Source organism: Urocitellus parryii (genome assembly GCF_045843805.1).
Source record: "Urocitellus parryii isolate mUroPar1 chromosome 13 unlocalized genomic scaffold, mUroPar1.hap1 SUPER_13_unloc_10, whole genome shotgun sequence".
NCBI classification, from domain to species: domain Eukaryota; kingdom Metazoa; phylum Chordata; class Mammalia; order Rodentia; family Sciuridae; genus Urocitellus; species Urocitellus parryii.
In genome coordinates this window covers 1,787,239-1,801,244 of record NW_027551762.1, presented here as the reverse complement: position 1 = coordinate 1,801,244, position 14,006 = coordinate 1,787,239, and the positions used below count along the sequence as shown (strand labels likewise).

At 40.2% G+C, this 14,006-nt stretch overlaps 2 pseudogenes; both read right to left on the bottom strand.

Moving 5' to 3' along the window:
- Positions 1-381: 381 nt before the first annotated feature.
- On the bottom strand, positions 382-2,192 carry LOC144251324 (coiled-coil domain-containing protein 120 pseudogene; annotated as a pseudogene).
- A 134-nt stretch (positions 2,193-2,326) lies between these two features.
- The window catches only part of LOC113178272 (guided entry of tail-anchored proteins factor 1 pseudogene), a 33,730-nt pseudogene continuing 22,050 nt past the window's right edge, over positions 2,327-14,006 (bottom strand).

The window sequence follows — 14,006 nt, the reverse complement described above, 5'->3', positions numbered from 1 at the left end:
GGAGGACAGGGTGGGGAAGAAAGAAAAGAGAGAGGAAAGACAGACATGACCCAGAAAGAGAAAAAGAGTCTCATAAACGAGGCAAGCACAGGAAAGCAGGAAGAGAAAGGTGAGGGCATATGATGTCCCTTCCTCCCAGCACCCTGGCTTCAAGGCTCATTTCTAGCTAACCCGCACTCCTTCTATGATATGGTAAGGAACTACTACCAGTGCCCAAGATCCCCTTCTACCAGGACCCCAAGGACTAATGCAGGTCACACCTGGAAATGACCTGTGCCAACACTGCAGCTAGTTTCCTTGTGGTCCCAGTCATTAACTATCATGACTAGCTGATCCCTGGCCTGAATATCTTCACCAATTGCTTCAAGAGACCCCTACTCATCAGTAAAAGCACCCCCCATACCTGCTGGACACAGGGGGTGCATTGAAACTCCCGGAGTGCCACACTAGAGCCTGGCTGGGGGCCCTGTAAGGCCCGTGGCCCACTTAATAGCAGTGGGCATGGAGGAAGGATGGGTGTAGTGGGCCTCCATAAGGGAGTATAGGCCCAGCCCCTCCAGGGCAAGGTTCTTGTGGCCACTGCGCTCACCAGTCAGGGTGATACAGGTGGATAGGGACATCCATAGCAGAGGGTCCTGGTGCACCTCTGGACCCTCAGCAGCCTCCAGGGGCAGGCCACAGGGCTTGGAATGGGTAGCATGGGTGTGGGGGTTCTTGCTGCCAAGAAGGGGGCTGCTGCTGTCAGCTGCATACATAGGTGGTGGGCCAGGGAGCATGGCGAGGAGGAGCCCACCGGGTGGGAGAGTGGTCCTGGGACCTCAGCTGCAGGCAGCAGCTCCCCGCAGCCTGTCCCTGCGGGCAAGCCCCGGTTCAAGGAATAGTCCAAGAGCAAGTCCCCACATACAGGTGGGAGGGGGGCTTCCGCGGGAAGCAGGAGCAGCTGAGCTAGGTATGAGGACCCTGCTGTGCAAGAGGAGAAGGCAGGGGTGGTTGGGAGCGCTCATACAGCACCTCATTGCTCTGTCAGACTGGTGGGCCAGTGGCAGGGGGAGCCAGAGGAGCAGGCAGAGAGCCAGCTCCCCCAGCAGCATCCCAGTCCACCAGCAGGGCCTCAAAGCTGTTGCTGCAGCCAGTGAGAGCTGCAAAGAGGGAGGCGTGATCTGAAGCAGGGCGCGCCCGGGGGAAGCCCATCTGCGAGTCCTGGCTGCTAGACAGCTGTTGAGAATGGAGGCATTCAGGCTTGCAGAGCTGAGGGCCAGCGCCCCGAGTGGAAGGCACACTTCGCCCCTCAAAACTTTGGAGGCACTCCTGGGCAGGGAGCGTGTGGGGCTGATGGGGCTGGTCATAGAGTTCCTCCTGCTCTTCAGATCCCCATAAAGATCTAACGGAGGTGGTTTCCACGGGGTTCGCCGCTCAGGGCTCCCCCCAGATACTGCTTGCAGCTGGTCCCAAGCCTTTGGTGGCGAGGGGCGCTTTGCCAGAGAGAAGCAACCACGGGGTTCCTCATTATCATGGCTGGCCCCAGACTCTAAGAGGGAGCTGCTCTCAGAATGCAGAACTTCATCTTCTTGGCTGAGCTGAGCTAGGCATGTGCCCAGGCAGACTCCCTGGGTTCTCCTGCAGACAGCGGCAGTGGCTGCGGAGGGAAAACTGGGAGGCCAAGGCGGGCCCCGACGCCCCCCACTGCTCCTCCAACACATGCAGCCTCCTCAGTGCATCGGCCTGTAATTGGCGCCAGCATCGCAGCTGTTCACCACATAGCTCAGGGGCTGGGGCCAAGCATAGGGCAGCGGCTGCGGATCTGCTGTAGCACCTACACCTCCGGTTCCAGCTCCTCAACAAGGCTCGAGGAGTGGTGCGCTGGGTTAGGATGCAGTGGAGGGTAGGCACGGGCTGCCCCGGCCCACCGCGCACCAACTGGGGCGGTTCACCAAGTTTCAGGGGGCACTAAGGGGGCAGCTGGCCAGTAAGCTCCGCCTCCTGGAGACACACTTTTCAGAGATCCTGAAGTTTCAGGCTCAGGGCCTCTTGCAGGGCCCGCTGCCCGTCAACCAGCGCCTCCCTCTACCCCTCAGACGCTCTGAATTGGCCTGGGGGGGGCAGCCTCCCCGAAGGGGCTGCTGAGCAGTGAAGGTAGGAGAGCTGATCAGCTGACCTTTGACTTCCATCCCGGTGCTGTCAGGAGGCCGTGGCTGATGGTGGACAAGGCATTGGTTCTCTTCCCATTGAGTGGGAACACAGCAAGTGGGAAGCTGGGCAGACTTACAGGTGTAAGTCTGTAAGTCTACTTACTCAGAGGCCCATGGGCCACAGCCAGGAGTCTCACCTAGGGTCCTTGCACCGTGGCGTAGGCGGGGTCCGTGTAGGCCAGCAGGAATAGTGGGTGCCCCGTCCCTAGCTGAGCCCTGCTAGTCCCTAGACACGCGCCCACACCCCTTCCGCGCTCTTCTGGTGGGCCGCCTTCGGCCCCGCGACTGTTAGCTGTGGAGGCAAGAAGGGGGGCGTGCTGAGCATGGGAGAGGTGTACTGGCCCCTCCGCGGGCTGCGGACCCCCGACCCCCACCTTTAATTCAGTGCATCTGCTCTCAGCCGCACCACCACCTCCGCTGCTGAGCACTGAGTGGAGAGCCCGACCACTGCAGCAGCGGAGACGAAGTACCTCCTTTATAAAATTTTTAATATCCCAGAACTAGTGAAGTGTGGATAGAGCTAGTTTAGTTGTTTATCAAATACTTTTCTGATAAATATAATGTTCTGCAAGAAAGTTCAATCCGTGGACATCTAATTAATTTGTTCTTGAATTATAATCCTAGAAATAATGAATATTTGATAGTCAAGATGACTTTTAGGAGCCAGATAAAATTCCAATTTATAGTATTGCACTAACACTCAAAATTAAATAGACATAACAGTGAAAGAAAGTATTCTCTTAAAAGCAATGACATGCTTAAGTCAATGTCTTTGTAAATTTTAGAATTTCAGTTACGGAAGATTCTTTACTTAAATTTTCAGCACTAAAATATTTATAAGCAAAATCAGAAAAAAAAATGGGAAATTAATTTTAGTTTTTAGGATGTTGCAGTATTCTCTGGAAATGTTATTCTGCATTTACCAAGTTTCTTTTAATATGTGACATTTCTATGTGAATTACATGACAGGAAAACCGACAGAAATTAACACAGAAAAATGAACATTCACTTAAATGTCATTCTTGAAGACAGATCCTGAAAGATGAGTTTGTAGACAATGCTTAATAAATGTTCAACAAAATTATAGTAAATCATTAAGATGCTGAAATTAAGGGTCACACATTAGGGGCACCAAATGGTCCATCAGGTGACAGATGCATACTGCTCATCCGGGCTCAAGCAACAGTCCATATGAACCCAAACAGAAATTTACCAATTGCCCCCACCAATGGAAATCTTGTGGTAAAAACAAATAATTAGAGCTCATGCTCCCATGCAGTGATCAACAAATGGGAAAGATAACTTTAAGAGGATTTTTTTTTTTAAATTTTTTTAATATTTATTTTTTAATTCTCGGCGGACACAACATCTTCGTTGGTATGTGGTGCTGAGGATCGAACCCGGGCCGCACGCATGCCAGGCGAGCGCGCTACCGCTGAGCCACATCTCCAGCCCCAAAGAGGATTTTTTTAAGTTATTACAAACAACAAAACACTTTCAAGGTATTAAAAAGCATTTGAGAGAAAATTGTGAGATCCCGCATAAAAAGCAATATTTGAGCTCAGAATACAAATCTGGAGTCCAGAAAACCTAGGACTGTGGGAGCTGCACATCTGTAAGTGAGGCAGAGAGTAAATGAAGTAGTATGAAGCAGTACAAGTGGGTGGAAATCAAGTTAAAAGGCCTGTCATTACTGGTTAGCACATAATGTGTTAGAAAACTACCCAAGGTCAGAAAAGAACCATCTGACATGATGAAGTGATCCCTGACCCTGACACAGGGGCAAGAACAATGTCCATTTCTTCCATCAAGAATGGAAAACAGATGAACCATGATATATAGATGGCAAAGAATCATGCTTAATCCTGAGCAGTGGGGAAAAATTAACAGAGGATAAAGTGATTTTCAAGTAATTATTGTGTCCCAATCCAAAGTTCAATATTTGCATATTTATAGGAATACCACATTATCCAACACACACACAAAAAAAAAAAAAAAGAAAAAAGAAAAATTAAAACTGCCAAAAAAATCATCAGGTATGCAAACAAGGAGAAAATAGAAGGATAATCAGTAGAAAATACAATCAGTTAAAACTGACAAAAATTAGAAGATTATAGCATTACTGAAGAAGGCCATAAAAAACGTTACAATCAAGTAAAAAAAGATATCAAAAAAATACAAGGTGAAATTTCATAGGTAAAAACTAAAATAATATAAAATAATAAAAATACAGTGTTTATGACTAAGAGCAGATTTTAAAAATTAGCAGGAATGAAATAAACATCAAAAGAATGAATGTGAAGTCACAGTGGTAAATAATATTTGTGCAAGACAAATGTGATAATAGAAGCTTACCCAAAATATGCAAAGAACTGTTCAAGATCAACACAAACTTATACGCACAATGACAACAACCACCACCTGATTAAGTAATGAGCAAAATCATCTGAACAGACATTGTATCAGAGAAGATATATAGATGGCAAAGTAACATATGATAAGACATTCAACATTATTCATCAATGGGGAATTGCAAATTAAAATAAAATGAGGTACCACTATGCATTTATTGGAATGGCAAAAAATCCAAAACACAGATAAGACAAAATTCTGGGAGAGTGTAGAGCAACAGGTACTCTCGTTCTTTACTGGTGGGATTGCAAAGTGGTACAGTCATTCATCAGTTTGTCAGTTTATTACAAAAGTAAACTCCACCCATATAAATGTGACATTTTAGAGAAAATGCATAAATTTCATGAAAAATGAAACTATTACAACTCCCTCAAAAAGAAATAGGTAATTTTGAATGGTCCTACATCTATTGAGGAAATTTAATTCAGAACATCTAGCACCAAATAGTTGCACTGAAAAATTTTACCTAATGTTTAAAGAAATAACAACAGTCTACATAGTCTCTTTAGAAAATAAATAGGAAAGAAAGCTTCTGAATTAATTTCATAAAGCTAGTATTTTTCTGATGTCAAAAAGAGTATCTAAAGAAATCGATAGTCCTATAACTCTCATGGTCATAGATGTACTAATTGTTAACAAACATTGGCACTCAGAATTCAAAAAAATAATAAAAGAACTATATACCATGTCCAAATGGGGTTTTTCTAGTAATTTCACTCCTGGGCATTAATCTCAGTGATATTAAAATTTAATCCATGCAACAATTTGCACATGGTTGTTCACAGCAATTTTATTTGTAATAGCCTCAAAAAGGTAATAACCAAAATGTTTCTGAATAAGTGAATATATAAACTAAGGTACATCAATACCATAGAATACTACTCAGTCTTAAAAAGGGATGAACTATTGATACATCTAAATATTTTAATGGACCTCAAAGAAATTATGCTGAGTAACAAACAACAACTTCAAAGTTGTCATAAACTATACCTTTACACGATCATGTGCCACAGGACAACTTTTTAGTCAATAATAGATTGCATATATGATGGGGGCCACCTTCTAAAACCCACAATCCAGTTGGGCTAGGGAAGTGGGACAGGTTTCCAAGTGTTCAAAGAAGATACCCCAAGATGGGAAGTGAGATATAAGGTTTGTTGAGAAACACTTATAGGGAAGCTCTAGGGGTAACATCTGAACCTTGAGATGCTTTGCCAACTAACACCTCAGATCCTCCCAATGTAATTCCAGAAAAAAAGCATCTCTGTCCCTCTTGAGGCTTTGTTCAATGGCAGCTGGCTGACCTAGTGGACTTTCCTCTCCACAGAGCCCTCAGTTCTGCATCACTTACCACATGGAGAGGGGTTTTGTAAGCCAGGCTACAGAAGCAGTGAGAATACTAGTTGGGACAGGCATCACAAAGAGCATGGCATATACACAAGAAAGCAGCTTTCCACAAGTAACGCTAAAGTGAGCACATTCTTGTGAAACCCAAGTAAAAATAAGCATCCTTTAATATAATATGTACCCATGCTCATTCCCATTGTTCCCTTAACTTGGCCAAGATTTGGGGAATAGGGAAGGGTACTTCAGGAAATTGATGTTCTACCATCCTCCTTCTCTTCAAGAATAATACAAGTTGATGAAGGACACATGAAGTTGGACACCGAGGAATTATCAGGAAGCAAGTTCATTGGCTGCAGCCGGTTCAGAGTGGGATTTTCACATAAATCAATTCATCCCTCTGAACCCTGAGTCCAGACATATTTAGAACTTTTTACCCAGTGTGTAGGGGAATGGGGGTTCAGAGGCTCCCAATTTGCAGAAGTCTACATAATAGTAGTTTTTTGTTTATTTGTTTGTTTGTTTGTTTTCTTTTACAGTAGTGGATAACATACCCAGTCCTGAATACAAAAATAAACCAAGGACATTCACTGAGAAAATTAGTGCTTGGGAAAAGGAGAGTCCTGGGTTCCCCCAGCCCTGGTTTTCAAGGAACCTAATTATCACCATTCACTCTTTTGGATTGTAAAGGACTTTCCCCAGGATGGGAAACACCCCTGTTAAGGTTTGGCCCAAGGCTAGAAGCCAATATCCCTTATCACACTCTGCTTTTGTAAACACACCTTCAGCCTGAAAACTCACACAAACAATCACATATCATTTTAGACCATAAACTTATGATACTGTATAGCCTATAAATACTGTAAAAAACTAGAAAGGGGTGCTCAGAATCTGGAGTGCTGGTCTCTCCAGGCCCACCGCCAAATTTAGTTATTGCAAGAGAGCAATAGGAAATAGGAAGCCTAACCACATTTGAACTCTTTTGCAGAAATTCTTGCTGATAGTCTAAGAACAATTATGGTGAAAGTCTCTGGAGTATCTTAATTAAGATTGTGTAGAGGAGGGGGTGCCACTACATAGCCTAACTGTGGAGTAGGCTATAGCAGGTAGGTTTGTATTCACCCTGTGATGTTTGGGCAACAAATTTGCCTAACAAAGCATTTCTCAGAATGACCCATTTTATTAGGAAATACATGGCTATATTACATTCTATTAATTAATTAATTGATTAATTAAAATTCTGATTTTTATATATGATAGCAGGATGCATTACAATTCATATTACACATATAAAGCACAATTTTTCATATCTCTGGTTGTATCAAAGTATACAAAGTGAACAAATCCTAATAATATTAATGCTAATATTGCTGAGTAAAAAATGAGCCAGATGACATTCATTATTACAACTTTCATAGAATCAAGAACAAACTAAATAAAATAATAAATTACATACATATATTTTTATGAAGAAAAATACATTGCTTTTAATTCATGAATTCTAGGGTAACTTAACAGCATTTCATTAATTATGTTACTTTGTATTATAATATTAGTTTAATATCTGTATTTTAAATATGATAATAAAATGTTAATATTTTTGTTATATACTATTTGTATTATAATACTTTAGTTTAGATTTTTCTATAAAACTCAGGTTCTCCCTCATGCCAGATAAGGGCTTTCCTACACCCCCCAATTATATATATATATATATATATATATATATATATATATATATATATATATAATTTTTTTCAAATGCCAGATTTCTTTATTCTTAAAATGTGCACATTATAATTTCACTTAAATACAAAATGTCCACTTCTCTTGCAGGTAAGAAATTTTATTGATATGTCAATTCCATGTCAACTGGCTTCTTTTTTAATCAAAATCCTTCCATTAAAAATAAATAAACATTTAAATGACTGAACTGTTATATTCATTAGTCTCAATACATCTTACAATATTTAGAACTTTATAAAACCATCTCACAACTTGCGGCACTGTCTGAGCTGGACCCTCAGGGGTGAGGCTGCTAATGACAATAGACAGCATGGGAAAGGGTAAAGGAGGGTGCTTTGAACTGCAGTCCTGCTCTTTGCTCTTCCTAGCTGGCCTGGTTTCAACTGTGCCTGTGACACAAAGAATGAGCAGAATGAGTTGTTTTATCCATTTGCTGTTTCATTTTTATAGCAAACAAGACAACTGGGAATGTTTCACTGAAAAAATATTAGAAGAGCTAAATTTCCTTTGGGAATTTAAACTCAGGAAAAACAGTAGTGCTTATCAACTTGATAGGTAACAAACAGACTTGAGAGGTGGGTACATAAGGTTAAAGGGATAATTCTATAAGAAGGACCTCCTGTGTTAAACCCCACATGGTTTATTGCAGATAAAAAGCAATTTACCTGCAATTCTGTCTGATTTAAGTCAATAGGATATGTTACAGTCTGGGGCAAACAACCGGTTACCTAAAAGAGAATCTTCTCCTTGCCAAAAAGGTGAACACAAGTTACCCTGGGATGGGATGGATATGAACTTCACACACACCAGATTCCACAGTTCAGGGAAATATGATAATTAGAACCAGTCAGGGTAGGTCAGAATGATCCAGATTTGCCTTGAATTGATTAGGATGTTAAATCTCCCTTCCATGCACCGGTAAAACTATGTACAGTGGGGACTTGAAAGTCTGATGTCATCCTGGGTCATTCAAAAGTTAAGAGGTAGACCTGGCAGAACTCTCTGACAAATTCCCTGGGAACTCCAATGATACAGGAAGGTAGGAGGTACATACTGTCTGTCTCTTGTCTGAGAGGACCCACTCTCTCCTTTGAGAGTGCTGCCTTCTTTCCTTTTTCTTAGCTCTTCTAATAAACTCAAGTCTGCTACTCTGACATTTCTGAAACCTTTTTGGTATGATCACAAGAACCAGTAACCTAGGACAGCCTTGGCTGCCCTGTCTCCACAGTGGGCCCTTGGTCTATAACAACCTAATATTTTTACATTTTTGAAAATTTCCATAATACTGGTATCTAACTCAGTGCCTTCTACAGGCTGAGAAGGCTTTCTACCCCTGAGGCACATCATAACCTTACATTTTTTTTTTGTTATGGTAACAAATTTATTTTCTAAAAGATTTGTTTAGATGTAATTGACCAGCAATAAATTACATATTTTACAAGTATACAATTCAATACATTTTTAAATAAATAGAATTGTGTGGGCACCCAAACCAGGGAACCTGCCTGGATCACTGCTGGTTGGATGTGGACCTCCTGCCCATTTAAGAAATAAGCAAACAATGTAAAAAGGAAAGATGAATTCTATGCAGTTAGATGAATTCAGGGAAGCAGCTAGATTGTTTCTCTGCTGTTCACACAGAAGCTGTTACATTTCATAAGAACTAAAGCCAGGCAGGTGATGTGTATGTGTAGACTGAGTGGGGCTTTGTTTAGCCCACCCTTTGGTGCCTGGCCAGCATAGGGGTCAGGTAGCTTTTTGTTGTTGTTGTTGTTGTTTCATTTTCATTCTTAGCATGAGCAAATTCGAGATGCAGAAAAGCAGTTTGCAGGAAGTTGCTATTAATTTTAAATGGGATCTGGTTCAGAATCACACAGTATGGATTATTATTTTAGTTAGGTTTTCTTCATCCTGCATGATTATTCTGTGATTTTTCCCTGTTCTTGCACTTAATTCTAGTCCACTGTATAGTAGTTAACAATTTTTAAATTTTAATTTAACTTTGCTAAGTTGCCCAGGCTGACCTCAAACTCTTTTACTTGTTTCCAGTTCAGGGTTATTGCCAATAAACTCTTGCAATCAACCCTCCTTTAAACCTCAGCCATTCTAGTAGGTGTGTAGTTGTATCCATTGTGCATTTTGTTTGCATTTTCCCCATGACTATGAAGCCAAGAATCTTTTTGATGATGTTTTTTTTTTTTTTTAAAGAGAGAGTGAGAGAGGGGGGAGAGAGAGAGAGAGAGAGAGAGAGAGAGAGAGAGAGAGAGAGAGAGAGAGAGAGAGATTTCTTAGTTCTGGGTGGACACAACATCTTTGTTGGTATGTGGTGCTGAGGATCGAACCCGGGCCGCACACATGCCAGGCGAGCGCGCTACCGCTTGAGCCACATCCCCAGCCCCCCTTTTTGATGTTGATAGGCATTTTCATTTATTTTCTACTGTGAAGTGACTAAATCCTAGTAGCTTTTTAAAATGTTTGTTTGATTCCTATTATTGGATTCTAAGAGGTCTTCATATATTATTTTGCTATTGGCAAGTATTTTCTCTATTCATATCTACTATTTTTAGTCTCTTAATCATAAATGCTTCTGTCAAAGAGTAGAAATGTTAATTTTGGTAAATTCTAGTTTATGGATTTCCTTTCTTCTGTGTTTTATTATCTTGGAGTTCTATGTAAGAAATATTTGCTTACTTTAAGACTATAAAAATTTTTCCATGTTTCTTCTAGAAATAATATTATTTTATCTTTAATATTTAGACATATGATTCATTTCGAACCAATTTTTGTAAAAAGTCTGAGCTATGAGTCAAGGTTTTGAATTATTGTTTGGTTGCTTGGATGATTTTTTGCTTTTCTTTTTTTTGTTGTTGTCGTTCTGTCAGGGGTACTTAGTGGAATCTCAAACACACTCTAGTAGGTCTCAATATGACAATAAACTAAAGGACCAAGCACTTGTCTTTTCACAGTACAATTAGCTGAAATAATGATCTACTTATTAAATCATGAGGTACACAAGATTTAAGAATATGATCTTTTGAGAACAAGTGACAGAATTTAGCTGTACTGTGCTATGGTCACACACTGAGTTAACAGCCAATCCTCTCACCACTTGTCAGTTACAAATAGTTCACAGCAATAAGTGGCAACAAGGAAGGAAGCCACACAAGCACTTGCAAATATTTTAACTAAAAAAGTGCCTCAACAAATAGATTTAGCAGAATTATACTTTAGAGGTCAAATAAGTATCAATTTAAATGAACTTAATCAGACTCTCTACTTTGTTTTTTTAACATTGTTCCAGTCTACACAGCATAAATATTAAATGTTTATAATACATACTTAATTTGAAATGCCTTAAATACAAAACAATTCAATCACAAGACAATGCATTATGGTCTCATCAGTACATTTATACAACACTGTAATGAAAAACTAATAGCTCCAAGTAAGTAGATAATATATACTATGGAAATGTTCACCCAACAAATGACTTTAGACACAAAGAACACACAATGTCAATTAGTGTTATTCTTTCAGTTGTACTACATGAGACAAAAAACAAATGCTCAAGTTCTAGTAGTGATAATAAAATTAAACTACTTTCTAAAATGGATTAAGAAGTACTTAACTTGGGGCTGCTAACTCAGTAGTAGAGCACTTGCTTAGAATATGAAAGGCACTGGGTTCTATCCCCAGTGCCAAATAAAATAAAGACATTATGTCCATCCACAACTAAAAAATATAAATAAAAATATTTTAGAACAGTACTTAAGTTTTTAGAGAATTTTGATTTTTCCACTTGGCAACAGGACCACAATGTGCCAAGCGAGCAAATCAGGAGTAAGGCATGTAGACCCATATCCTGTTTCAAATCTGATTTTATGGTGGTTGATGTCACCAATGGTAGAATACTGGGATTCTTACAAGAATCTCACATAAAGCCCAAATACTATGAAATAGAATTCAATGAAAAAACGACCCCATGTACTTTGTATTTTTTGTTTTGTTTTTTAAGTGGCAATCAGATTTTTAACCGAAAATGAGAATCATTTTTAGAAGTCATATAGTAACCCCAGAAACACGGAGGCGGAGGTAGGAGATGGTAAGTTTGAGGTCAGCCTGGGCAACTTAGCAAAGTTAAATTAAAATTTAAAAATAAGGAAGACTGTGGCTGGCGTTCAGTGGTAAAGAGCCCTTGAGTTCAACCCCCAGTATAACAAAAAAAAAAAAAAAAAAATGTCCTACAGTGGTATTCATCTTCCTTTTCTCTGAAAGGGTGAAGTAGGAGGAGTGGCTACAACTTGTTACAGACTAAAATCCAACAAGTAATTCCAACACCACCTGCTATTCTAGTAGGGAAGGCTACCAGGTGGTCTAGTGGTGTTATTCATTTCCTCAGCACAACCTAGTCACGGGGACAAAATAATACTTCCAAGTGAATGGTTTCATCAAGGCAGCTTGCAATATGTAGAAAACAAAACTTAAAACCCATTTTATCTTGGCTAGTTGAGCTGTCCTGGGCTTTCACATGAGTCCATCATCTTGTTGATCTTCTTTTCCAGCCTGGCATATCTGGCAAACTCGTCCATTATGTTGACTGTGGAAAGCTCTTGCTGCATATCCTGGATCTCTGCCCTCATCTGCGACTCCTGCTCTGCATCCTTCTGCAGCACTCTGGTCTTCAAGGACAGAAGCAGGATCCGAAGGACACTGCACACAAACAGGAAACAGAGCACTGGCAGCGACGCCCAGCGGCGGGCCTCAGTCAAGCTCCTCCATTCTTCTCAGAGCTCCCTGCAGCCCACGCGCTTCTAGGAAAGCTGCAAGGGGACCTCCTCGGTAGGCGCGCCTGCACCAGCGCTGTGAATCCCACCTGCCGTCTTTCATTGAATGCTGTTTGTAAAATTTATTTCTACACATTTTATATTGTTGATACTTTATTGAATTGTTATAACTCATCGTAGACTATGGCTCAGCTCAGTAAGCACCCTATAAAATGTTGGAGGTTAATAGATACAACAAGGTAAGATCATAGATAAGTAATGTTAAGTTATCCTGGCTGTACTTAACAGAAGTTAGCCTTGGGCTGGGGTTGTGGTTCTATGGTGGAGCGCTTACCTAGCATGTGTGAGGCACTAGGTTCAGTTCTCCACACCGCATATAAATAAAGTCTACTGACAACTAAAACAAACAAACAAACAAACAAAAAAACCCAACAACAAAAACCTAGCCTGAGTGACTCCATTTTGAAGTTCCACCATAGTGACCTAGATGTAACCCTAGTTATATACTTATTTTTTTGTACAACTTGTTTTTGTACTAGATGTATTCGGAATAAGAATGTAGTTATATGCATTGGCTGGCTGATTGCTAACTTTAGCTTCTGTGTCCTTCTTGCTTGCTCGCACCTACATTTTAGAGGATGTGATTTTTTCCCCTTATGAACCCCATAGAACTTGGACCAGGCGCTGTTTCTGGCAGATACAGTTTGGGTCCTGCAGGGAGCAATTGCAAGCTGGCTAAATAAAGACTCTCCAGTTTGGACAAAATTCGGACTGAGAGTGTTTTCTGAGCGATTGGCTCACAACAGAATGACATCATTTTAAAATTTCTATTTATGAACGTTCATGTCTACCATATATACAATTGATTTTTTAAGTGTATGTTCTACAAGTTTTTAAAAGATTCAGTCTGATTTTTAATATAAGTGATCATGTTTTCTGCAAATAAAGTTAATTTAATTTTTTTTTCTTTTTCATTAGTATGCTTTTTAATATATATATTTTTTCTCCCTTCACTGAGTACATTAGCAGAACCTTTAGTAGCAAACGGAAAGAAATGGTATGGACAAAACGCCTTTTGTCCCTGAGGATGTGGTTAAGTATTCAGTCTGTTGTCACTAAGTATTATGTTTCTGGTAAGTTTTTAATAGATTCCCTTTGTCAGACTGAGGAACTTTTTTTTCTGTTCCTAGTTTGCCAAAACTTTTAAACAAAAGTTGATATTGGGTTATGGGAAAATACTTTTCTACATTTATTGAGGTGGTTTTATGACTATATGTGTATATGTATATTCATATCACATATATTTGTAATTTTAGATTATTAATATGGGAAATTACATTGATCAATTTTGGAATGTTAAATCAACATTGCATCAGTATGTAAAACTTTTGTATTTCATATGTTGTTGAATTTTCTTTGTCAAGTTTTGCTTAGAATTTGTGCATCCAAGATTAGAGTGCACTGCTGGGGGTAGGGGAATCATTAGGGAATTAGTGATCTTAGTTTGTACTATTCTCTTACAATGCTCTTT